The 23,636-nt window shown below is 42.5% G+C and overlaps 1 non-coding gene and 1 pseudogene across 1 annotated transcript; one reads left to right on the top strand and one right to left on the bottom strand.

Moving 5' to 3' along the window:
• Positions 1-23,636, top strand: part of LOC132522631 (transcription initiation factor IIA subunit 2-like) — a 126,848-nt pseudogene that overhangs the window by 8,502 nt on the left and 94,710 nt on the right.
• Positions 90-196, bottom strand: LOC132523983 (U6 spliceosomal RNA). The gene has a single exon (XR_009541748.1). It is a non-coding gene; the product is annotated as a U6 spliceosomal RNA (small nuclear RNA).

A 23,636-nucleotide genomic window follows, 5' to 3' on the forward strand; every position in this document is an offset into this window, starting at 1 on the left:
GGCCTTACATTTAGGTCTTTAATCCATTTGAGTTTATTTTTGTGTATGGTGTTAGGGAGTGTTCTAATTTCATTCTTTTACATGTAACTAAAAATATGGAATGCTTTACGAATTTGCGTGTCATCCTTGTTCAGGGGCCATGCTAATCTTCTCTGTATCATTCCAACTTTACTATATGTGCTGCTGAAGCGAGCCCCACGGTTTTTCCTTCATAATCAATTCTCTGTCCCTTCCTTAGCTTTATCCCACTTCTGGGGATGATCAATATCTTGACCAGGTGATACACAGAATTTAAGCAGGACATCCAGAGTTGCGTACATCACTCAGGATGTGCCCTGGTCGGTGGAGGCTGTCTTGGGACCTATATTCATGATCTGGGCACCATGCTTTTCATGACACAGGCCCGGTTTGCCTTGTCTTGGCTTTTTCAAGTGGCTGTGTTCCTCAACTGGTTCACTTAAATTTATGGTCAATCAATGGCCAAGATCTGTTTCATACAAAGCCAAGCTACGTGTTTTGATTCAGGAAAATTGTCCAGACTATATCATAGTTAATTTCGAAATGGATGTGTTGACTGAGTCCTATACACTGGATTCTCTGTGAAATGCAATAATATTAAACTTGTGTAATCATGAGAATGGTGCTTGAACAGTGATTTGGGTGGAGTGGTACAGACTGACAGGTGGGTCTTGTTGGTGAGGAGATTGGTGGAGGTGATATTGTGTAGAACAAAGGTGGGAGTATGGAAAGGTAGGATGGGGCCAGCTATAGGGGGCCTTGATACCAAGACAGAGGAATCTCACCTCAAGATTGTAGGTGTAGAGGGAGGTAGGAAATGGCAGAAGCGCTGCTGAAGGTGTGGTGTTCGGAATAGAGGGTCTAGATGCTGGAGGCAGGGAGCACAGCTCCAAGGCAGTTGGAATAAGAAAGTGATGATCAGCTACCTTGAAGAACCATTTTGGAGGAGAAAAAACAAGACTTACTGCATGGAGGTAAGGAAGAAGGGTTAGATAAATGACTGTAGTTTCCCACAGGGTTGATGTAGATATGGTGGTTCCATGGTGAGAACTGAAGAAATGTTTGGATGAAAGAGGACGGTTTTGTTTGGGACCGTTTTTGGGTGGTTGTGTGGGTTTGGGGGCAGCATGATGTGGCCCAGTAAACCTTCTGGAGATACAAGCTGGGGAAACAGCCGATGGGCAAAACTTGTGAATGTGTTCGTCTTCTTAGTACATGCCCTTGGTACCTGCCCCGTTCTGAGTGAACAGATAAGTGTGTACCTGGTGCAGAGGTTAAGAGCAGTCCAACCCCGCTCTGCCGTTTGCCAGCTGTTTGACTCGGGCAGTCAGTGTAACCTCTCTGGGCCTCAGGATAGTTATGTATAAAAGGAGGAATAATAATGCCAACTTCACAAAGATGTTAGGAGGATTCAATAAAACCGGGTACAGTTGTCTTTACGAGGAAGCGTACAGTGGCATGTAGGGCTCCACACATCACAGATGCTGTTATTGTTGGTGCTGTTATCACTACTGTCGACCCACCAGTGGGCTGGGGATTCTCAGGAGGTGGTGTTTAGGGACTGAGACCGTTCTGAGTGTGGGGATCTGGCTGAGAAACTTGTCATCACTCGGGAGATGCTGAGCAGAGAGAAAAGCATTCACCCCTTCCTGAAAGCCTGGTTGGAGAAAAATACCCACTCACCAGGGGTGTATTTTTTCAGCCTCTGGAGCCCCCAGTGCCGCCTACCTCCCCATCTCCCACTAACAGGCTAGCTTTATACAGCTGTCATACACACCTACCGTCCTGTCCAAGTCCTTACCAGCTTTCCCTTCCCCCAGCAACTACCCCTGAGCCCTAACACCCGAGGATGGCAATGAACTCAGGTGGCAATGACCATAAGCAGCGGCGGCCAAAGCACACAGCACTAGGATCTTCCCCTGATGCTCCAGGTCCCGCACAGACGTGGGCTTGAAACAGCTCTCCCGTGACCGGTCTCAGGTGCATTTCAGGTGCTTGTAGGTCACTTGGCATTTGCTGCAAGAACACAATGGAAATAACAGCACAGCTATTTCTTTTTTTTAGTCCTTTTAAAAAAAATTTTTATTGGAGTACGGTTGATTTACAATGTTGTGTTAGTTTCAGGTGTACAGCAAAGTGAATCAGTTATACACATACATATATATCCACTCTAAAGATTCTTTTCCCATATAGGTCATTACAGAGTACTGGGTAGAGTTCCCTGTGCCATATAGTAGGTTCTTATTAGTTATATATTTTGTACATAGTAGTGTGTATATGTCAATCCCAGTCTCCCAGTTTAGCCCTCCCCCTCTTCCCCTCTGGTCAGCAGAGCTATTTCACGTGCTGCAGTGTCAGAAAATGCTGCATGCACACAGGCCAGGGCTTTGTAGGCCTGTGTGTGGTAACATAAGCGAGGGCAGCCAAGCCTACCTGCGCTCAGAGAATGCTGGGAAACATGAATGGGGACTCTTGGCAGCTTTGGGACGAGTTGGACTCCTTAGCACAGGGCTTGGGAAGCTGTTTGTGCTTCGATGGATTAGTTTTTTCCTAGTGAAGTAAGACATGACACGTCTGATGGCGAACACCCTAGAACTGTGAGAAAGATTCCTCTCTTATGTTAACTTTCATGCCAACTTCTTGGGGAACGACACCTGCCTGATCCATCTGCTACCTGGTCCTCATTTGTGTGTGCGGCTCTTCAGTGGAAGGGCAGAGCATCTAAATTCCCCTCCTCTGGACAAATAACTCAGGCCAGAAGGGCTCTGGGCTGTATATCGGCGCTCAGCAAATCCCTACCTCTTTGGTCATCCTGACATGCTCGTTTGGCCACCAATGAGTGTAGCCTTTCGTGCGCTGAGGTTTGATTGTGGGTACTGTTTTGAAAGACAGATTTGCATAGGTAAGCATCTTAGAAATATTTTTCTGAAAGCAACTGTCAAGGAGAAATGTGCAAGCCCGAAGGCAGAAGGAAGCTGGAGGAGGGTGTGGGAGAAGAGGTGAGTGTGGAGGACCACAACATGTGCTTTTCAGCTGCCGCGGAGCAGCCCCACGCCTGTGGGAGGGAAGCTCTGCAGGTTGCTGTGCGCTCTGAGAGATTTATGCCCTGCAGGCTGAACGCATATCGGAGACTCTCCACGGCACAAGTTTGAAAAGGTGATTATGGGTCTGACATGAAGGAATATTTTATATGAAGTTGCTGGAAGATATCTGGGTACTAAGCAGTAATCACCTTGACGCTTTAGAAAGGGTTCCAATTTGTTTCCCATCGGCTTCTTAGCAGTTGGGATTTGTATGCTACTTAACATCCAATCTTGGGCATCCCACATGCCACCACCACGCTAAGCAGAGGGGCTCCCCTTGAAGAAAAATGCACTACAGTTTGGGGATAAGTCTCAGTAGCTTTAAAAACGTGCATAGACTTGGCATCCATAATTCTACCTCTTGGAATATTTTAAAGAAAAAAAAATCAGAAAAAGGATGTCCATTGAAAACATACATGTTCAAAGATGTTTATTGTAGTGCGATTTAAAAAAAATAGATATCCTTCCAGAATTAAATGCCATGCAAGTGTGTGTGTCTACATGTTCTAACAGAGAAAAGTTGGAAACACCCTAAATATGCCAACGTACAGGATTTGATGTTTTCAAAAGTATAGAATGTTGTGTATTACTAAGTCTGAAAAAATAAGTGTAGCATAGTATATATATGCTATAATTTTGTTTTTATAAAATGCAAGTTTACTTATATATTTGTATGAGAATGAATTCTATCAATACAAGGACATATATAAACATGTAAAGATGGTTGTCTCTGGGTGGTGAGGTTATGGGTGACTTTGCTTTTTAAAATATTATCCTGTCTATTTTCTGTAATAAACATAGATTGTTTATGTTGAAAAAAGCAGGGAGTGCTGCCTTAGTGAGCGACTCTCTTGTTTACTTTGGCTGTTGACATCTGGGCTTCCCCTGAAAGGTTTGTGCTCATGTGACCTTCACAGGGTGTCGAGAAGAGCCAGTTCTGTGGTTGTCCTCTGGTGTCCAGCATGCAGCCTCTTGCAACTGAATGGAGCTGCTGAAAGTAGGCCTAGGCTGCAAAGAAGATGACAGGCAGCACCTTAAATTCTATTCAGTGCCAAGGAAAGGAGGTTGCGATTTGTATGCCACTTAACATCCAATCCTGGGTATCCCACATGCCACCACACCAAGCAGAGGGGCTTCCCTTGAAGAAAAATGCACTAGTTTGGGGATAAGTCTCAGTAGCTTTAAAAACGTGCATAGACTTGGCATCCATAATTCTACCTCTTGGAATATTTTAAAGAAAAAAAAAGTCAGAAAAAGGATGTTCATTGAAAAATGGGCATCTTTCATCAGTTAGACTTGGGCTACCATATCGGACTTGTGGGGAGAACAGGATCTCTTTACCCCTGTTGTAAATGATTGTGTCTGTACTTGGGGCTATGTGTTGGTGCAGCAGGAGGCTGCATTCTTTTGTATCAGTCTCTTGTGTTTTTCATTAAAATTGTATTATTTATTTAGATAGTTGTTTCATCAGCATCGTGAGTCTTTGCCTCTGAATCTGAGTCAAGGAATGAGAAGCTTTTTGGAATCTGGTGTTTGTGCTTTGTTATCCCAATCAACTGAAATTTTTGGTGTAAAGATTCATATGTTGGGCTTCCCTGGTGGCGTGGTGGTTAAGAATCCACCTGCTGATGCCGGGGACACAGGTTTCAGCCCTGGTCCAGGAAGATCCCACATGCCGCGGAGCAGCTAAACCCCTGCGCCACAACTACTGAGCCTGTGCTCTAGAGCCTGCGAACCACAACTACTGAGCCCATGTGCCAAAACTACTGAAGCCCGCGTGCCTAGAGCCCGTGCTCTGCAGCACGAGAAGCCACTGCAATGAGAAGTCCCCGCTCACCACAACTAGAGAAAGCCCACGTGCAGCAACGAAGACCCAACGCAGCCAAAAATAAAAAATAAATAAAAAATTTAAAAAATATATTATAAAAAATAAAGATTCATATATTGAACTATCTTATTATTGCAGGAGCTGACAGAAAACCCTGTCCTGATTTCTTCCCTCTGTGTTCTTCTCTGTCAAGGTGGGGCAGGAAGGGCATAGTTTTTAATACACCTGGCCTCCAAAATGGCCCTAATTTTGAGTAATCTTTTCACATTCCACACTACTACCCTACTATTAGGGAAACGACGTTTGAGCAGCAAGAAGTGTTCTAAGGCTACCTGCAAGACAAAAAGAAACTCCCCTCACTTACATTGTTTTGCTTTTTATCATGCACGTCATCCTGGAGACAGATCAATTGAGCTCTTTCTAAGCAAAGGACCTAATGCTCATCTTGCACAAAGGAAAACTGAAGCCCCAAGTATCAGATCTCAGTTCCTGTGCCAGAAGACAAGGAAGCAATGAGTGTGTGCAACATCTGCCTTAAAACTGGGATTTCTTTTGCTATTGTTGGCATTGCATGGATGAGATGTGTTTCTGGAAGCAGATATTTGAGCAGCTTTCACTTTTTCAGTTTCAGGAGTACACTGAAGACCCTGGGAAAGACTGTATAAGGGGAAATAACATTTGCTTGGATCCGCCCATGTGCTAGGTGCTTTAAATCCATGTTTAATTGCAGGGTTAAAATTACACTCATCATTCTGCTCCTAAAGTCTACCATGGACTACATAGGAAAACCAAAGTGACATTACATCTCCAGAGCTAACAGTTTATTTTTCTTAATCTATTTTTTAAAAAGGAGGAATCTTTCTCTTAGAGTAAAAAATATAATGAGTCTGATCAGAAATCCATATTTTAGCTTTGGTCAATTCAGTTAACCCTGAAAATTACTGGATAGTGTCGTGGGCTTAGATGGAGACCATTTCACTGAATCCTATACTTTTACAAATGAGAACACTGAGATCAGAAGGATTAAGGGACTTGTCAGGATCACACAGAGTTATAGAGCAGATCCTGAAATTCCAGGATGTGGATCTCCCACTACTGAATGATGCCATCTGGGAGCAGTTTTCTATTTAGTTGGTTATCTACTTTCTGATGAGAAATGGTGTAGGGAGCAAATCTTCCCGCCTGGATACAAAAGAAAGGACAGGAAGAGCTGTGCTTTCTGTTTTCTGGTAACTCTACAACCATGAACCTATATTCTGGTTTCCTATATTAAGTTCATATCCATGTTGAATCTTGAATAAGTGATGATAAAATGGAAACTCACCACACAGGGCCCGGGAAAGCATTTGTTGCACCCCAAGTCCTTTGAAAGTTCCCAAGAGAGAAGAGACAGGGGCTACAGGAAGGTGACTCACCTACCCCCTGAAGAGTTAACAGAGGAATCAAACCCTTGTGGTCAGTGACACCAGAAGTTGTTGATGGACATGAACCATCTCTGGGCAAAGAGAATGACACTCCACAAGGGTCTTATATTCCAGTTCTTTTTCTAGGCCTTGGAGTAAATTGCAAGTTAAACTTCACAAATGACAATGTGGTATTAATGTATAGATAAAAATGTTGATGTATAGAAAAAGGTGTAGATTTCTTTTTTCTGCCATGACTTACACTTCCTTTTCTGTTGTGAATTAATGTATACATTCTATTTTTTACTGTTGAGTTGTCAAAATTTCCGCCATTCCCACCCCCTTGGCAGAGTCTTTAGATGGTGGATGATGGCAGATATGGTACACTTGTCTTGGCCAAGTGGCTCACAGACTAAATATCTCTCAGCCCCATACTTATCTCAGGGCAGCTCACCTTTTTCACACTGTTGTTTATAAAAGCTGTGTTGGAAAAGAAAAATACTTCACATTTATGTAAAATGTACTTTTACAGCTATTGTTCAGCTCAATCATCAGCTTTTTATACTAGTCATATTTTAACTTGAAAGCTGAGGAAACTGAGAACTGGAGAAGTGATAGGACCTTACCAAGGGCATACAACTAGCAGTTAGAATTGGGACTCAAACCCAGAACTTGGATTCCATTTTAAATGGTTTTCCTACCATGTCAGAGTTGATGTTGATCTTGTGATGAAGAAATGCTGAATAGAGTAGCTTATTAAGACAAGGAAAAGACATCAGGCATCATCCAATAAGTTCTACTAGAATAGAGGGTGTATTTCATAATATTTTTTTAAGGGTGGGTGTTATTGTGCACCTTTTAGAGATGAGGAAACTGAGACTTTTAGAGGTAAAGTAACTGCCATGTAATATGTAAGCTAGAACAACAGGGATTTGAACACACTGATTTGAATTTGATAACTCACTGAGTATCTCTAATGTAACCTACATGAGTATCTCTGCAATGCTATAAATAAATGAATGCATGCATGCATGCCACAGTAATCCCCCTTGGTGCCCCAAAATCACGAAGTAGATTTATCGGTTTAATGGAGTGATAGTTCTACTTGTCATTAAAAGATAGACCTTTTTGCCAGTGTTAGACACCCTTTAAATTGAATTGACAGTGTCAAAGATTTGGGAGTCTTCGTGTATATATTTAGGTAGATTTCACAAGTAAGATGTAAATTATATGCAAATGAATGTAAATTACAGGGACATTAATTGCTTAAGCCCCTCATCTTTGGTTATGATGTTTTACAATGGATGGAATAGAACGTGGGAGAGATGGTTGAAAATTTAATTTATTCTAAATTAAATTTTGCACTGCATTAGTGACTAATAGCTTTGAAATGCCTCTTCTGAGGTGTCCTACTTCCTCATTCAGTGGTGACTGCTCCCCACTAATCTTCATTTTACAAATGGCTTTCTTATCCCTACCCCTAAAGGCTTAGGTATATTTTCTCCAGCAATTAGCATTATATACAAGCCCTGATGAGTCTTAAAAACATGTTAAATGTGAGATTATCTCCCTCTGGAGATGGACTTAAAAAATTTTTGGCAGTCTGGTTACCCTGTGAGAAACAGCAATGATCCCTGTTAGGGTGACCTGAAACTTTTCTTTTCAAAGGACCAGAAACAGTGAGAAGGACAGAAAAGAGGGAAAGATAAGAGCAGGAAGATGAAGAATGGGGCCAAGTGGGGAAAAGGTGGAGGAGAGATGGAAAGAGAGGAAGGTGGAGAAGGGGAAAGAGATGGAATGGGGGAAAGAGAAATAGACAGATGCAGACAATGGAGAATGAGAAAGGGGGAGAGAGAGATGGGAATGAGAGAGAGAAGAGGAAAGAAAGCAGGAAGGCAGGACTTCAACCCCTCCTGGGCCCAGCCAGCAGGGAGCTGGCAAGAAAGAATTTGAAGCCAGAGGGACATATTATCCAGAACCAGGAGATGAATCTAATTGTAAGCAGACCCTTCCCACACCCTTCAGATGAGTGATGGACTCCTGGCATGTGACCTGGCTTGGCAATCTCCACCCCCTGTCCGGGCTGCCATAAGGAGATACGTAATGTCTAGAGTGATGGGAAAGTCATGCCTGCAGATGGTACAGATGGAGCTGCCTCATAAAATGACTCACTGTGAATCCTCACTGAAATCTCCGCTATAAAATGATAATGGAAAAAGCACAAGAAAGGCTAAACGAGCTTGAAAGAAATTTGTTCCAGCTTGTGTAGCTCCCTTCAAATTTTGAAAGGAGGAGAAAAAAAAGACCTATTAGTAAAATGCCAAGAAGATAATGTATCTTCTCTCCTGGCTATAACCCTTCCTCACCCCCACCTCCTTTATGACATCAGTATGTAAATGAAAGCAGCAAGAGAGAAAGAGGAAGTGTTGTGGAGGAAGATGTAAGAATTATTTATTAAGCAGGAGGGCTGATGTTCTGGAGGGGGAGGGCTGGGAGGCTGGGGAGAAAGGGGGTGGTGTTTTGGAGAGCAAAGAGGCAGACCCTCAGGGAGCAGGAGAAGTGGTGTTTTGCTTCTAGTCTGGGGTAGATGTTGCCAGAGTATGGAGTGGGTCTCCCAGAGAGTGAGGTCAGACACTGGATGAGGGAGGCATTTAGCAGTTAGTCATGAAGAACTCTGTAGCAAGAAGAGGAAGTTTTTAACTCCAAAGAACTTGGCATTCCAAGGATAATTATCATTGGCTATTTCAAAGTCACCCAAGACCATGATGCTTCTACATATGATGCCAAATATAGCTCAGTTTTATGGATAAGGAATCTGCCAGAATTTGAGTGTTTTTAATGAAAGGCTAATTATTCAATGGAAGGTCTTCTGGCTTTCATCTCCTTATGTCCGCTGACAGAGCTGGTACAGCAATGGATTACAATGAGGAGGTGCTAGCTGGAGCAGAGTCATGGGATGGAAGGGCAGATATGAGGGCAGCCTAGACCCTGAGTAACATTTGGAAGCTGGTAGTCAGGGTGGAGCTGGGCTTCAATACAGGGGGAAGACCCCAGAGCGAGGTACATCCGCCATCCTGATGGTGAGTGCAAGGTGGGTCAGAATCAGGATGTGCATGAATGGGATGCATTGGGATAGTCACAGGTCAGAAGTGGTCCAGCTAGATAGTGAAGTCATGGGTGTCTTGCTTGTATAGTTGGAATGTGCAGAGCCTAATGCCTATGTTTTATAGTGTGGTTGGAACGCTTGGTGGGATGCAGAGGCAAGGAATGCCTTGCGCACCAGACAGAGTTGGCCTAGATAGGGGGTGGAGAATATGGCAGATGGGATGGGGTGGCGGGAAGGATATGATGGAAGATATAAGTTGGGGAGCTTGCAAGAAATAGAATCCAGTTCAGACGGCTCAAGACACTATGATGAAGGGACAACTTACGAAGGTGTGGACAGGGATAAGTGAGCCAACAAAGCATGGTGAAGTATTCAGGGACTAGCGACAGCTGGGAGCTGTTACCATCCTATACCTGACGGAGCAAGGGTGGGGGCAGTTGTTTCTGCAGCCCAGTGAGAGTGGAAGCTGTGCTGTAGGGGTAGCCGGACCAGTGTTGTGATCACAGAGGACCACAGCCACTGCTAGGCAGATTGGGGAGGGCGTCTTAGTCTGTTCAAGCTGTTATAAAAAAATACCACAGGCTTAGTGGCTTATAAACAACAGAAATATATTTTTCAGTTTTGGAAGTCTAAGATCAGGGTGCCAGCTTGGTAGTTGAGGGCCTTCTTCTGGGTTGCAGACGTCTTCCTGTGTGTGTCCTCACAGGGTGGAAGGGCTAGGGAGCTCACTGGGGGTCTCTTTTAAAAGAGCAGTAGTCGCATTCATGAGGGTTCCACTCTACTAAGCAGAGGCCCCACCTCCTAATACCATCGCGTTGGACATGAGGATTTCAAATGTGAATTTCGAGGAACGCCAACATTCAGACCGTAGCAGGGGGAGTGTAGAAGAAATACCCTGACCTCTTGTCCTTCTCTCTCATCTCTTCTTGGCTCTTCCCATTGGTGAAACCCAATCTGAAGATAGAAGTGAGGGAATCCATGAGGTCAGCCTCCTGGGGCACGGAGCCAGGCATTCACTGAAGGGTGGAGCATAGCTGGAGTTGAGGAGAAAACAGAGACTGACCCACATATATGCAAACCTAGCCACATGGCAGTTGTTCATGGCCAGGTAACTTGTCTGTTTGTGTCTGGGCCTAGTCACAGGCAGCCAGATCCAGCCCACAGGGAAAAGGTGACTCCAAACTACGGGCCCACACTATGATGGGCACAGTGCTAGTGCTGCTGGGCAACACGAGTGCTAAACAGGGAAACTGAGGCAGGAACCTTACCCCCTGGAGAGCTTCAATATGAGAGATGGGGAAGGTTGTTTTTCAGAAAGAGGCTTACTAGTTACCTTGGATGTATACAACTGATTTAGTTCTTGGTTGCATCAGATGGGAGTGGAAACAAGGGTATGGACGTCTTTGTCTCCAACCTGATGGGCTCAAGAATTGGGCTGGGTCTGGGACCTGCCAGAGTTTCAGTTGTTGGAGTTACTGTGGGATATGCGGGGAAAGCCTTGGTGATAGGGATGGATGATTTGAGTGTTAGTGGACTTGTTAACACACAGAGGATACAGAAGCCTTGGGGGAAAGGCTAAGAGGGACCAAGAGCCTAGAGGGTTAGTTTCCAGGAGCTGAAAGGTCCATGTGCAGCAGGAAGCAGGCCAAGGCAGCATCCATACGAGGAAGGGCCTTGTAGACAAGTTGAATCTCCTTCACCCCAGAGCTCTTTTGGTTTGGTGTCGTAAGGGCCAGTCTCCATGTCGTGCGCCTGGGGCCTGTGGAAGGGAGCAGGAATGGGGAAGAACTTGCTGAGGAGCATATGGTAGAGGTGGGAGAAGTGTTCGTTTTATGGGGAGAGATCTTGATAGTCTCTAGTTTTCAGCCTTGCAGGTTCTTGGAAAACATCTTCTAATATATCTGCCTTGAATGAGGCTTACAGTTCAAGAAGGCACCTTTCTACCTCATGTTAAATTAAAGCCTTGGTCTGAGTTCATTTCTACATTAACTGAGGAAATAATTAATTGATTCTATTATGCATATATGGGATAGATTTTTTTTTTTTTTTTTTTTTTTTTTGCGGTACGTGGGCCTCTCACTGTTGTGGCCTCTCCCACTGTGGAGCACAGGCTCCGGCCGCGCAGGCTCAGTGACCATAGCTCACGGGCCCAGCCGCTCCGCGGCATGTGGGATCTTCCCGGACCGGGGCACGAACCCGTGTCCCCTGCATCGGCAGGTGGACTCTCAACCACTGCGCCACCAGGGAAGCCCATATGGGATAGATTTTATTTCATATGTTCATAAATAATACTAAAATGTTTTTTTTTAATTATTTACTTAATTATTTCTTGGCTGTACCACACAGCTTGCAGGATCCTAGTTCCCCGACCAGGGATCAAACCCGGGCCCCGTACAGTGGAAGTATGAAGTCCTAACTACTGGACCGCCAGCGAATTCCCTAAAACTTTCTTTTTTTTAATTGAAGTATAGTTGATTTACAATGTTGTGTTAGTTTCAGTTGTACAGCAAAGTGATTCAGTTATACATTCACTTATATATACATACATATATATCCACACACATATATAGATTCTTTTTTCAGATTCTTTACCATTATAGGTTATTACAAGATATTGAGTACAGTTCCCTATGCTATACAGTAGGTCCTTATTGTTTACCTGTTTTACATATAGTAGTGTGTACGCATCAAATTCCTAACTTATCCCTCCCCGCCTTTCCCCCTTTGGTAACCGTAAGGTTGTTCTCTATGTCTGAGAGTCTGTTTCTCTTTTGTAAATAAGTTCATTTGTGCCATACTTTAGATTCCACATATAAGTGATATATAATATTTGTCTTTCTCTATCTGACTTACTTCACTTACTGTGATGATCTCTAGGTCCATCCATGTTGCTGCAGATGGCATCATTTCATTCTTTTATATGGCTGAGTAATACTCCATTGTATATATGTACCACATCTTCTTTATCCATTCATCTGTCAACGGACATTTAGGTTGCTTTCATGTCTTGGCTTTTGCAAATAGTGCTACTGTGAACATTGAGGTGCATGTATCTTTTTGAATTAGAGTTTTCATCTTTTCCGGATATATGCCCAGGAGTGTGATTGCTGGGTCATATGGTAACTCTTAAAATGGATTTTTTTTTTTAAGAGCATTTATTTACTTTGGCCGCACAGCTCACGGGCCTCTGCGGCATGTGGGATCTTCCCGGACCGGGGCACGAACCCGTGTCCCCTGCATCGGCAGGCGGACTCTCAACCACTGCGCCACCAGGGAAGCCCTAAAGTGGATTTTTAAAGAAGTATAGAATATACCTTCAATTAATCCCTATAGTCTTCTTCTGGGATAGTCACAAAAAATATGATGGTTGATTATTTTCTAGTTGTGCCATAGGGCACATTCTGGTATTTTGAATCACGGTTGTTTCTGTCTTGAAAGAATCCTGTACTGTTATTTTTTTCACTCTCCCCGTGGATCAGGAGTGGGTCATCTTTGGGCTGCTGCCTTCCTTAGACATGGGAGCTGTTTCTCAGGTTCCTTCTCTGATTTCTCAAGACCCATGGTCAGTGTTTCAGGCATGGTGACTTCCATTAAAAGTTAATAATTTTGTATCAATTACATTTATAGCTTTAGATAGAGTCAAAGTTGGAAAATTTAGAATTGCCAGAATGAGTAAAAACAGCTCCCTAAATCTGCCCTTTCCAGCTTCAGGGATGTTACAGATGTTCCCAATGTTAATTCCTGGTAAACGTGGGTACAGTTGGAAAGATGGGTACAGCACATCCCTTCAGGGAGCAGCTTCAGAGGACAGGGCTACCCCTCTAAATGCATCCGCCTCTCAGCCTCATGCACATCCCGCTTCTGGTATTTGCATCTTTGAACCATTTCATCCTAGAATTTTTTGCCTTGTGCTGATATTTTGTGGCAGCTTGAAAATGGTGGAACCAAATGTCTCAGGCACCTTACAAAACAGGTGATACTTAAAAACAGTTATAAGCCGGTTTTAAATGAGGAATATAATTAATAACTTACTACAAGTCTGTGAAGAATTATCCAAAAGTCAAGTATCTATGGTAGTTTCTGAAATGACTTCCAGATTTAAGTGATTGCGTCAGCTGTATTAGTGAAAATTCAGATGAGGGGCCGTTATTCTGTATTTTACTATACTTTTTGAATTCACTGTATCCAGAATTAGGTCTTACTTTTGCTTCCAAAACTAGTTTATACTAAATTTTGGATCTTACTCTGTCGCTAACTATATCTCTGACTAATCTAAGCCAGAGCTGTACCCTATGAGCACCTGAGCAGTAGAAAATATCCTGGCTTACCTTAAAAGGATGGGTCCCACAGGGGCACCGGTTCGTACGTATACAGAAGGTGTCAGATCACACATGACCATGTGACTGGGTGTCCTGGAATAGTTCCAGTGTTAATGGTCTGTACTGTCATTCCTGTAAGTCAAGTGGGAGTGTAGATTCCATGTCTCCAATCTTAATTTAGAAAATAGTTCATGCTTCTTTTCTGATCTTGTGGATTCCCCTAGCTGAGCTGGTTCTCCTCTCCCAGGATGCTTGCCGACCCGTCTGATCTGGTCTGGTACTGGCTTCACGCTGAAACTTCCTGCGGCCCTTCAGACCCTTGAATTCCATTTTGTTCCCTGGATTCTGCCATTAGCTTTCAGGGAGGGGGTTGTTGTCTTGATTTTGGATAGGAGTAAATAACTTTGGGGTTGTTAAGACTATTGTCCTAGAAAGGATAAAACCTTTTCTCAGAGATCTTCTTTCAGTTTCCCTGGGGTATTTCTGGGAAGCACCCATTTTAGCCCAGGCTTGGAGGAAATCCTGGGAGTCCTTTAAAACTTTCCTTGCTTTTTTTCCCTGCACATGGCTGGTTTACAGAGGCATGTGAGCCCCTGGATATGCCCTCCTTTTCTCCTGCTTCGGAGAGCGAATATGATCACATGATTACCTCTCCTGATTTTCCTCCTGATGAGGCTGAAGGACAGAGTTACCTTCCTTTTATAGGTTTGTGACTTGTAGACTAAATATGCCTTCCTTTCCTTTGATTCATTCATATGTAATTCTAAATGTTTGGAGTGGGCAGTATTATATTAAAGCAGTCCTGCTGGAAGATTTGCTTGTGGCCTCTTTTTCCATTAAAACTTTATTTAGTACTTTCGTAATACCTTTGTTTTTCTGCTTATAAAAGTAATACAGAAAAGTATAAATTACTTCCTTAGACTGATTCCTACAAGTACAAATACTAGTTTTATGTATAGTTTAAAGACCCTTAATATACATATTGTGAAATTATGTTTCAGAAAGCTTGTACCAGTTTACCTTGCTGCTAATTAAGTGAATATATTGTTATTGGAATTTATTATTACTAATAAAACCTTTGCTAACTTGATAGGTGAAAATATTTTTACTGCATTTATTTAATTACTAGTGAGCTTAATAAAAAATACATAAGCAAACAAATGCATATTTTTCAGTCTTATGTACCCACTTCCAAGGTATAGAAATGTAACATTTTGAGTGCTAAAGTATATTTATCTTGTTTTTTTTTTTTGGTGGTACGCGGGCCTCTCACTGTTGTGGCCTCTCCCGTTGCGGAGCACAGGCTCCGGACGCGCAGGCTCAGCGGCCATGGCTCACGGGCCCAGCTGCTCCGCGGCATGTGGGACCTTCCCGGGCTGGGGCACAAACCCGTGTCCTCTGCATGGGCAGGCGGACTCTCAACGACTGCACCACCAGGGAAGCCCAGTAAGCAATTTTTGAGTACCTTAGTTGTAAATAACAGAATGCACTCTAGCTAGCTTAAGCAGATGTGGAATATTCTGAGGAATTTAGGTGGCTTACAGAATTTCTGGGCTCAGGGCTAACTTCTGGTAATAACACCCAGAGCGGTGCCACAGGACTGGCCAAGTGAGGTATCTACTAGCTGCCTCTGCTGCCACCTGTACCAGCAAAACTGAGGTCAGGACATGCTTAAAGCTGGTTTCCCCACTCACTTTTGAGGAAAAGCCTTATGTGGCTGCATTTGATAGAGGAAGCAATTTTTCTGTAAAGTATTTTGGGAAGGCAGTCCTGACAATGTGGGAAGTGATCAAAATATAGGGAGAATGTATACCGGATTGGGTGACCCCAAGTGACTAAACCAGGTGTCTCAGCACCTTTCACCACTGATTAGTGTTGAAACCTTCATCACATATTAAATTTGCATTTAAAAAAAAAGTATAGACTAGTAGGATCAGTTTCTGGTGTGTGTGTATTCAATTTTATCTGATTATTTTTATATTCTTGTGCTATTGCCATAATTTTTTGTTGTGTTATATTTTAACTACTATGGTGTATATTGCATTTCTTTTTCAGTTCTTAGTTATTGCCTATTTTTTCTTCCAGATGAACTTTAATGTGATTTTATTAACTTACAAAAATAAATTAAATTGATATTTTGGTTAGAATTGCATTAAACCTTCACATTAACTTGGCAACTTTTAACCTTGTTAGAATATTCATTCTTTCCCTCCAAATATGTGGTATAAATTTTCATCTAGTCAAAAAATTTTAACTTTCCTCAAGAAAGTTTTGTAGTTTTCTTTATAAGCATATTCCTATTTCTCACTAAAGTTATTCTGAAGTGTATACTATTAAAAATATAGATTGATTCAGTTTTCCTTTTATTTTCTGTGTCTTTTTCTGCTAGGCAGGAAAGCTATTAAATTTTGCATATATGTTTTGTGTTAGACACTTAAAAATCGTATTAATTCTAAGAAAATTTCAGTTAATTTTGTTGAGCTTTCTAAGAATACATCAATGTATGCAAATAACAGTAGTTTTGGAACCTAAGTCAAGCAACTAAAAGAAGAGACATGAAAAATGATTTATATATAACTAATTCAATAAGCTAGGTGTAAAAATACCCCGAAAGGGGAGATGGTTCTAATGTCGTAATAATGCTTGAGTTCCCTCTGTACAGATATTCTAAGTAACATGTGTACAGATGGTGATTTATAGCATCCAGATATGGTCTGTAAAGTAAGCCACATGCCTGCCTTGGTTTCCCTGTCAGTCTGTACCACATACCCAGACACACATGGTGTTTTCTCCCCAAATGTAAGTGCTTAAGATTTTGGGTAGCAACACATTAATTCAAGCAGATTGATGCCTCCAGAAGTTTCTGTAGCCTCACCTCTCCATTGGTCCACTGGGGGAGAGGTTTCATAAATGAAAACAGGCCAGGGCTCATTTGGTTCACTCTTCCTGCCCTGAGCCGCTCTCTTCCTTTCCACAACTAAGCCACGTGTTTGGAGAACAGTGTCAGTGGGGTTTATGGAATGTTACACTTAGAAGGCTAAAAAAAAAAAAAAAAAAAAGGTAAAAATTCTCAGACAAGTGGAAAGAATTTGGTGAATGCCTGCTTTTAGGACTTCAGAGACTCCAAATTATCCTGTTTCTCCCAGGCAAGCTAACGACTAACAAAAGGGCATTAGTTATAAAGAAATTCACTGAAAAGCCATGGGAAGATTAATGCCTGGAGTTGATAAGAAGCATCATTGGATAATAGCTTCTAATTCCATGGGATGTAAAATACACAGAAACAAACATGTCCTGAATAGGGACAGGATCCTGCTTGACAGATTTTCTCTGGGACTTTCAACATTTTAATAAGTATTCATTTTTATTTGTAGCCTTAAAAGCAATTACCAGGCAGCCCACGCCTTGGTTGTTCCTTGGTCTTTGAACTATATACTCAGTAGTTTCTGCACCTTGCCTTTTGAGAATACAAATAGAGAGGCTGAGCAGACCGGATTGAGTCACTTACCTCACTTGACCATTCTAAGACCCACTTAGAGAGAAGGTGGGATTTGGGAGTGTTTTTGTCATAAGGCAGTTGAAGGTCCTATCTATTTCTTGAGGTTTTCGACCTCTGGGACTCTTGTGATTTGTCATTTTAGATTAATGAACTTAGGAATTTGGCTGTGAGCCTAACCCAAGTAGCTCAGATTCTGCTCTTGTCAGTGATGGACCTGAAGGAAAGGCCTTGTGGTAAAGTGAGGTGGTGTGTTAAGTCAAACTTATGTAAGGCCAAGGTATGAGCTTTCTTAATGCTTGAAGTATTCCAGGATATTTGAGGTTGGAGGAGGTTGCATTTACAGCAGGAAATGCAAGGAGTCCTGTCACATCTTGAGGGAGCGCTATAGGAGCTGTAACATTCTCCTGCTGGGCTTAAATATTAGAATCCTTATGCGGTCCTTTCATGCTCCCTTCAAAGTCTCCTGGGTCTGACTTTGGTATTGCCACAAAACAATGCTCCACACATTTCTTTCTGGCTAACAAAGGCTGCGTGCACAGTAGCTGAAAATTTTAAAAAATAATAACTTTGTGTGTGGGGGTAATATCTGGTGGTGATACTGCTTTAGAAAAATCTATGTAGTTAACCGTTTTTGCTATTTAAAAATGTTACAATCTGATCTGGAAAGTAGGACATAATCCCCTTAAAGCTTAAAGTTCATTTTGGAAATGAACTGCAAATCTGCTACAGTAATGGCTAATTATCCAATATTCAGTGATTTATTCTGGTAATCTACTTCATGATGGAATCCTGCCTTTCCGAGAAGGGAAAACAACTTATTTCTGGTTGGAAAAGTGCTGTAGGGGTTTTGACATCAAGGAGAGGTAGATCAAGCTTTTGGAGTTGTGAACCTAAGGTTTCCTGCTTTTAAAATCTTTTCGTAAATGATATTCTTTAAAAACTTAAGCAATGGCAGGTTATTTTAAATTTATTTATTTTTGGCTGCATTGGGTCTTCGTTGCTGTGCGAGGGCTTTCTCTAGTTGCAGTGAGCAGGGGCTACTCTTCATTACCGTGTGCGGGCTTCTCATTGCAGTGGCTTCTCTTGTTGCAGAGCACGGGCTCTAGGCGCATGAGCTTCAGTAGTTGTGGCACATGGGCTCAGTAGTTGTGGCTCGTGGGCTATAGAGTGCAGGCTCAGTAGTTGTGGCGCACGGGCTTAGTTGCTCTGCGGCATGTGGGATCTTCCCGGACCAGGGATCGAACCTGTGTCCCCTGCATTGACAGGCAGGTTCTTAACCACTGTGCCACCAGGGAAGTCCCTTAAATTAATTAATATACTAGCAAATTATACTCTTACATAGAAAATGGGGTTGAGTGGAACAATATTGGTCAATCCAGGTGTCTGTGTCTCATGAGCTTGTACGTTTGGGTCACCAGGTTCAGGTCCCACTGTCTTCCTGTGGGGGGTGGTCCAGGGTGGCAGAGTGAAAGCTATGCTGTCCATGAAAACTCAAACAGAGGCACTGAGGGCAAAGTCACAGGCCACATGATAGCTTTTTCCTCCTGGAATGAACTGATTTTGACGGTGTAACTAGATGTATTTTGGGATAGTCATTTGTGATAATTAGTTTCCCCTTTCTCTCCCTTCTGTATCCAGTCATTTCCTCAGGGAGGTCAACAGCAGGGTTGAAAGTGACAAAGTCATCAATCCCTCCTAGCTTTTGTTTTCAAAGGTCAAGACCATGTTTTCAAAGGTCAAGAGGGGGCTTAAAGTATCCACCAAGGATGAGAAAAGGAGAGAGTTGTTCACAGGAAGAAGCAGAGTGACCTGGCAGATGCAGGGGGTTCATAGAAGGGCTTACTGCAGACCAGGAGAATATTCTCCTGGGCTGGATAGGGGAGAGTGAGAGGTGGGTGGGCCCTAGAGAAGTGGGATCCTGACAGCATCCTGCAGAGGAAGCAAGACACTAGCAAGCATGTCTAGGTAGATAAGACCAGAGAAATTCTCAGGGAAACAAGTGTTATTGGACTATCGAAACAGCAGAGAGAAATGGGGCCCCAGGGAGCCATAGGGGCAAGACTGCGGCCACCTCTTTGGCAAACTGTGTGGGTAAATGAATGATTGCCAACAAACCATCTTCCCTCCATGCCTTAGGAACCCAGATGCAACCTGAGGAAAGAGAGGTGACCACAGAACCACTGTGATTGTTTCCTACTAGCTGTATGAGCGATTAATTTCAAAATTGATTTCTAGAAAAGACAGATGTACTATTTCTTTTAGATTCAATTTTGTGGACTGAGATAAAGCTCCACTACAGTTGCTTAAGCCGATCAGTTATCATAATGAAAACAATGAGACTATTTTGGGAATAAACACAATTTAAGGATAGATTCCTCTTATTACGAATCTGTTATTCTTCCCTGAGTCAAGGTTACTGTCACTGGTGGAAATGATGTTGAGAAGAAATTCACATACTATTGGTAGAGAACCTTGGACATTTATAAATAGAATTAAAATAAATTCCCTACATGAAAATTAAGTTATACCCTCTGTGGACTTTCTTTTACTTTACTCTTTTTTTGGGTGGGGTGGAGAATGCTGAAATTCTATTCTCCTAGCAAATTTTAATTCTGCAATACAGTATTATCAACTGTAGTCACCATTAGATCCTCAGACCTCTTTCTTTTGACCTTAAATGTATTCTGTAAGTCCCAGAAAAAAACAGGTGGAACACTCAAATTGGAGAATTTAAGAAGAGACTAATAAAAATGCCCTATTTACAAAACAGCAGGCAAAATTTAGAGAAAGCAAGAAAGGATGGTGTCATATCTTGAGGCTGGTAACAATGGGAAGTCATTCCCATCCCTAGGCCCGAAGGGGAAAGGGACTTGTTGGTTACTGGAACCCACAGGGAGAGAGGGAACAAGGGAAACAGAGAGAGGAAGACGGAGGTGAAAGAGGAAGAAGAGGTAGAGGTTGAGGGATAGGACGAGGGGCAAGGAATAGGAGAAGAAAAGGAGAGGGAGTTGGAGGACCAGGCGGAGGGGGAGGAGAGAGCTTATGAAAAGGGCCACTTTCCAGGAGTTGCCTTCAGTTGAGGGACATAGTGAACTTGCTGTAATTGCCTGGGAGGGAGGGAGTGGGTCAATATCGCACCTCAAACACATCCTCCCCCCCCTTTTTTTTTTCTAGTTTCTTGCTAGTGCCTTTCTTTGGCCAAACTCAAACAGAAGCTAGAGGACAGAGAGCCCAAGGATGCAGTCCAGTATTGGTCAGCTCTTGGTGCCCAGAGAAGAGGAAAAAAGGGGCACAATAAACACTCTAAGAGAGTGATAGTGATGATCAGCAGCACACAATCATGCAGGCAACTTCTTACTTTTCATTTTTAATTTCTTTGCTGTCACCAACAACATAGAGCAGAGGTAATTGGCTTAAAATGAATTAGAGGGAAAAACAAAGAGTAAGGAAGGCATCTGAAAAATCAGTGACTTCAGATATTCATTTTCTGCCAAGCTCTTGCTTTAATTTTATCATGTTAATCAGTTTGCTCTTGTTTTTTGCCAAAGTCATCTGGAGACATTTGTAATGTATAGACACAGGTTCAGACATGGATGACTATGATTAGTCTCTTTGAAGGAAACAGTAGGATAAGCAATAAACGGGACTGACTCAGGTAAGGCTTCCCAGGCTCACAACCCAGTGAGGGTTACACCACAGCGTAAATGGCAAAGGCAGAGTGTGGATGGAGACGCTGGAATGTGCAATACTCTGGCACTGGGCACTTCTTGGGAACTTGTATTCACTCGTCTGATGTTTGACTATAAAATGGGATTACGTATTACTAAATTTAACTCTAAAACACAAGCCTTGAAAATAACCATAACAACAGATGTCATTATTTGAACAGTTCCTTTGTGTCAGCTATTATACTAAGTGCTTACATGCGTGAGAATCAGTCTTCACTAAAATAAATAGTAGGGCTAGTTTTTATCCTCATTTTAATGGTTGAGGAAAGCAAGGCTTACAGAGGTTAAATAATTTGCCTGTTTACTCAGCCAATAAGTGGCCAACCTGGAATTTAAACCCAGGACTCTGTCTCTCCACAGCCCACACTGTTAACTGTCGGCTTCTAACTCTTTATATGAAGGAGAAACTTTTACCTTTATGTGTTCTGATGAATTTTAAAAGAGTGAAGTCACACTTTGTATGCCCATTGGAGACATGGTCCCTTGTGAGGAAATATTTTTGTAATATAGGATACCATACTCCCGTGGACCAGTGGGAGCCATTAGCACTTTAATACTTAGAGATCCAGGATTTCAGTTGAAAGGCAAGGATGGAGCACCAGTTGTCAAGTGTGGTCAGGTGGTCTGAGTTTCCATTTGGTTAGCCTGTAAATGAACTGGTTGTTACTGGAAGGTGAGAGAGTGCATTTTCTGCTACTTGCCTCTCTCATGGAGGGGATGATGTATCTGAATTGTGATTCATACATTGCTGCGTGAAATATGGCCATCACTTCTACTTTCCCGACCTTCTCTAGATTCTGTTTTGGTTCATTATTTGTCTTTTCTACACAAGGCAGGGAGGCCACAAACAAGGGAGAAATTAAATGGTCAGATAATCAAATTAAAGCATAATGTGAAGGTAGAGATAGAGCAGCACACTGCTATAATTCACAGAATGTGTGAATGATTGAACAATGGATCCTTCATCAACAAGAAGGGAATTTATATCTTGTAATAACGTATAATGGAAAAACTCTGAAAAAGAATCTGAATTCAGTTATCTATATAACTGAAACACTTAGCTATACACCTGAAACTAACACAACATTGTAAATGAACTACACTTCAATAAAAAAAAAAAAAAAGAAAGGAATTTCATTGACCAAGACAGTGCATCCATTGGAATCATTGATTCCTCCAACTGTGGTTATAGAAGATACGTGAGGTATTTTTAAAGTGGTGAGAGTTTTGCTGTAGACATGGTGACCAACATACAAGAAAGAGCTGCTAAGAGGCACTGGAATGTCTCAAACGTACTTTTTCCTTTCTGACTTCCAGCTCCTTGACTTAGGATGGGCCCCCCAGAAGCAGAGCCTGAGATGGAGAATGTTGTGCTAGTGGTTTATTGAGGGTTTCAGGAAAAATCAGTAAAGCAAGTAAGGGAAGCAGGATGAGATAGGGGAGAAACTAAGTACACTCTGGCTTCAGCTGAAGTGCAGTTTCAGCCTGATCTCCAGGGGCTCTGAAGGAGAGATGCACCACAGAGTTGTCTCATTTTAAGGCAGTGGGGCTGGGCTTTTGACCCCATACCAGTCAGTCTTTGGCTGTGGGCTGCACCTAGGGTGGACTGTCACCTCTGAGCATTTCCTGTCAAGATGGCTTCTGTAGGCCAAGAGCAATTACCCAGAGAAGGTTCCAGCTTTGAGCTGTTAGCAGCCCCCAGTCACAGGTGCTGGTGGATGGGTGCATAGGCCTGCTGAAAGGGGTGGGGCACCAACAGCAAACATTGCACTCTCATACTTACACGTTGCTTCCTTCCTAACCCATATATATTATGGAAGGTGAGCAAAGTGGATCTCTTGAAGTGCTTTACTGCTTTACATGAAGTAAGGGTAAGAATTGTTTTGGAAAACCTTTTTTAGTTTCATTTTTGTGTGTGGGGCATACACAAGGCCATCTTGTAAATATATTTCTTATTGTGGACTACAGTTGAGAAAGTTTGAAAGCTCACTCCTCCATGGGGGATGATTAGAAAGATATTTTTGTTTTGGTTGTGTACTTAGGGTTTATGGACTGATAGACTCAGCCTTTAGATGGGGGAGAACCTGTCCTGTTTGTCCTTCCCTTCAAGCAGATGGTTTGAAATGGGAATGACTGCTTTGCTTCATTCTTTGCACATAGGTTAAGAAAGTCATTCAGACGACACAGTGGTTTTCTTCCCTAGTCCCTTCATTGTGCATCCCTGACCCGTGAACTTTCTACATAACAGCTTCTTCAACATGTGCAAAAGCCTCATCTTTAAAATAGGGTATACTTAGGAAAAATGCTTTTTCTCTCACTTTTTTTTTTAAACCCTCTGATGGAAAGAACCCTGTCGGGCCCTTTACTCACTCTACCTTAGGGGAGATAAATTGACTCACCTGACTGGTAAATTTTGGAAATACCATTGGTCATGCTTATCTCAGCTTTACTCTCCTTTCATTTAGGGCTATGCCTTTCCACAGAGGACATGAGTTCTCTGCTCCGATGCCAAATACTGTGGAGGGGTCTCCCCTGTGAGGAGGGTATGCTGTTGAGATCCTTCTTTTCATGACTGGATGCCTAAGTTTATGTCTTTTTAATTCTAGGTTTCAGTATTAGCAGTCCCATTTGGCTAACAGAATCATTTAGGAT

Source organism: Lagenorhynchus albirostris, chromosome 7, assembly GCF_949774975.1.
Source record: "Lagenorhynchus albirostris chromosome 7, mLagAlb1.1, whole genome shotgun sequence".
Lineage (NCBI taxonomy): Eukaryota > Metazoa > Chordata > Mammalia > Artiodactyla > Delphinidae > Lagenorhynchus > Lagenorhynchus albirostris.